Raw genomic sequence first — 4,016 nt, forward strand, 5'->3', positions numbered from 1 at the left:
ACAATGGCAAAATTTCGGCTGTATTTTATGGGTGCCAAGGTCATAGTCCATACCGATCATGCCGCACTCTGGTACTTGATGATGAAGAAGGATTCCAAAGCTAGACTGATGTGATGGGTCTTGTTACTTCAAGAGTTTGATTTGGAGATTGTGGACCGGAAGGGTAGTGAAAACCAAGTGGCGGACCACTTATCCCGCTTGGAGGAGGAGGGGAGGCCTCGTGATGGCCTAGAGATCAATGATTCATTTCCTGACGAACAACTCCTTTCGGTGTCGGTAAATGGTATGCCATGGTTTGCGGACGTTGCTAATTTCCTCATGACTGGTATAATCTCGTGTGAGCTCTCTTTTAACCAAAGGAAGAAGCTCAAATGGGATAGTTTGTATTTCTATTGGGATGAGCCGTACTTGTTCAAGATTTGCATGGAAGGTGTGATCCGAAGGTGTGTCCCGGAGGAAGAGCAATTGAGTATCTTGTAGGCTTGTCATTCCTCTCCCTATGGTGGCCATCATGGCGGGGAGAGGACAACTTCCAAAGTTCTTAGTTGTGGGTTTTATTGGACAACTTTGTACAAAGATGCAAGTGAACTTGTGAAGAGGTGTGACGAATGTCAAAGAGCAAGTAGAATTTCGAAGAAAGATGAGATGTCTCTCAATACCATTCTTGAGGTTGATATTTTTGATGTATAGGGCATTGATTTTATGGGCCCGCTTGTTAGCTCGTGTGGGAACACATACATTCTTGTGGCGGTGGACTATGTTTCAAAGTGGGTTGAAGCCGTGGCTTTATTGAACAATGAGGCCCGGAGTGTTGTTGCAGTTCTCAAGAAGAGCATTTTTACGAGGTTTGGCACTCCTCGTGCAATCATAAGTGATGGGGGTCTCATTTTTGCAATACAGCTTTTGACACTTTGCTTGCAAAGTATGGTGTCAACCATAAAGTTTCTACTCCCTATCACCCTCAAGAAAGTGGCCAAGTTGAAGTCTCAAACAGGTAAATCAAGAATATATTGTCAAAGACGGTCAATGCAAATAGGACCAATTGGTCAAAGAAGTTGGATGATGCTCTATGGGCTTATAGGACTGCTTATAATACTCTGATTGGTATGTCTCCGTATTGGTTGGTCTTTGGGAAAGCTTGCCATCTACCGGTTGAATTAGAGCACAAGGCCATATGGGCTTTGAGGAAATTAAATCTTGAATGGGATATGGCATCAAATCTTCATGTGGAGCAGCTTAATGAACTTGATGAATCCTGATTCCATGCCTACTCCAGTTTGTCCTTGTACAAGGACAAGATGAAGTACCTTCATGATAAATATACTCGTGGCAAGGAGTTCAAAGTGGGTGACTTGGTTCTCTTGTTCAACTCTCGGTTACGTCTGTTTCCGGGAAAGCTTAAGTCAAAATGGAGTGGACCTTTTGAAGTGGTGTTTGTGACCTTGTTTGGTGCACTTGATTTGAAGAACAAAAATGGGAAAGTTTTCATAGTAAATGGGCATAGGTACAAGCACTACTTGGGAAAAATTGATGGCAGCCATGTGGTGGCACTTCTCTATCTTAAATGATTTGATGGTAACCTGTGTCGTGCCGCGATATTAAATCAGGCGCTTCTTGGGAGGCAACCCATGTGTTTTTCTTCTTGTTTTTCTTTGATTTTCATTGTAGTGTAGGATTTATTATTAGACTGATTGGTTGTGAGATGTTGTAGGATTGTGTTGATGCAGTGCAGGAAAAAGTTGGAAAATGACCACTCTCTGAAGTTGTCAATGTGGACCGCACTGATGATTTGACAAATTGGGGATTCTTTGAAGTTTACCAATGCGTCCGCATTGCATTTTGTGCGGTCCGCGGTAGTCCACTACGGCCCCATCACATTTTGTGCAGTCTGCAGTGGTCAATTTGTCAGTGACTTGTGGTTTCGACCACCGCGGACCGCAGTGCCATTTTGTGCAGTCCGCGGTGGGTAGGTAAGCTGGGCCCCAGGACCTTTTTCTATAAATAGGACCTGAGGCCCTCCTTTTGAACTTTTCGATCCCTTTACTCTCAGAGCCTTAAAAAATCATTGTTCATCTATCTATTGCACGTAATCAACCACTAAGGCTTATTCATCATCTCAGCATCTTACTTCTGGTACTTTAATCCCTTTTCAATTGTTTAATTTTATTATTTGCAGTAAATTTTTGTTTCCCTTGTTTCTTCTTCTTTCCATACCCGTTCTTCTTTAAGTATTGTAGATTAGTTAGTTAATTTTTGTTTAAAGTAAGTTTAGGTAGTTAAAACACTGAACCAACACTTAGGGACTTATCAATAGGTGTAAAATTGGACTAAAATTGAACAAATCATAAACCCTAGGTTGGTGTTACTGTTGGGCATTCAGTGCGAACCGCGATGGATTTTATGCGGTCTGCGGTGCCCCTATGCGGTCCGTAAAGGTATTTTGTGCGGATCATAATGGTGAAAGTCCTGAAAGCTGACATTTGAGGACCGGGGCCGCATTGCATTTTGTGCGGTCCGTGGTGCCTCAATGCGGACCGCATTGGCATTTTGTGCGGTCTGCGGTGCATAGTTTCAGAGAGTGGGTAGTCTGAACCCTACCTCTGTGCGGATGGATTTTGTGTGGTCCGCAATGACCTCTTTGCGGCCGCACTGCATTTTGTGCAGTCCGCACTCTGCAATTTTCATACTGTCTACAACATTTTTCATGCAACTGTGAACTTCATTGTTTTGCTGGATACTAACAAAGTCTGAATGAATGTTCTTTGCAGACAATGGTGAGATTAATAGGAAAAGGTGGTAAACAAACATGAAGAAGAGAGTCCTCCCGGGGTGGGAAACAAAAGATGATAAAATTGACCCCACAAGTCAGACAAAACATTAAGAACACAAGGAAAATCATTAAAGATACAGATAGAGCCATTGACTAGTCAGGGAGTGACTATGAGCCCTCCCAAGATATATCATTAGACTCCGTGCCAGAGTGCATTCCTGACTGGCCGGAGAGAAATAGGTTGAGAGATACACCCCCACCTTCCCCCACTGCCCAAGCTTTAGTGCGCGTATCTTTTGAGTCATCTGAGGGCTCAGCTTCCTGTAGTGGAAATGCATACTCCACCTCTCCTACAACTTCATTATCCGGAGAGGATGCAGTAGCAGAAGAAGGGGAAGAAGCAGAAGGGGGTGAGCCCCAAGTTGGTAGGGTAGAGCGGACTAGGAACCCGGAGGCATGGGAGGACTGGTTCGTTAGTGAGATTGCCTACCACAAATTTAGAGAGTGGTGGCCAGAAAAGAGGTTAATACTTGAGAGAAAAATTATCACCCGGGATCTTTTGCCTCACAGTCCCAATGTGTTGAGGTAATTCAGAGAAAAAGCTGGATGAGACTACTTCATAGGGCAGGTGGATGACGCCAATGAGTATTTGGTGAAAGAATTTTACACCAACATGGACCACATCAAAAAAGGTACCACGGTCACCAAAGAACGGAATCTGAAAGTGAAGTTTGATGGAAAGACCATCAATGACTATTTGGGCTTCACGGAGGAGGATGAGTCCATGTACTTGGACAAAATGAAGTTGGAAGAAAAAGCTCGTCCGTGGTTGGCAAAGTACTTGGCAATCCCAGGTACCACCCCCGAGTGGTTGACTACGAGGGTGAATATATTGAGGAGGACATTGAACTTCGAGGCGAAGGGGTGGGAGACATTTGTGTGTAGCAGGCTAGATCCTACCACCCATGACAACTCACTCCCAATTCATCGGACGATCTTAGTAGCATCCATCATGATGGGGTACCATATCAATGTCGGGAATGTGATGTCCCAGGTCATTACACAGGTAGTGAATAAGGGTGACAGGTCTTACCCATTCCCCAACTTCCTAACCATGTACCTGACAGACCAAAATGTGGAGAAGCACAAATTTGACGTGAAAGTGAAGGCAAAGGCACCTTTCTCGTGGTATAGCCTACAGGGTGATGACAATCCTAAGGGCAAGTACTTCAAGGTAAAATCCACT

The sequence above is a fragment of the Nicotiana tabacum genome, chromosome 1 (genome assembly GCF_000715075.1).
Source record: "Nicotiana tabacum cultivar K326 chromosome 1, ASM71507v2, whole genome shotgun sequence".
NCBI lineage: Eukaryota > Viridiplantae > Streptophyta > Magnoliopsida > Solanales > Solanaceae > Nicotiana > Nicotiana tabacum.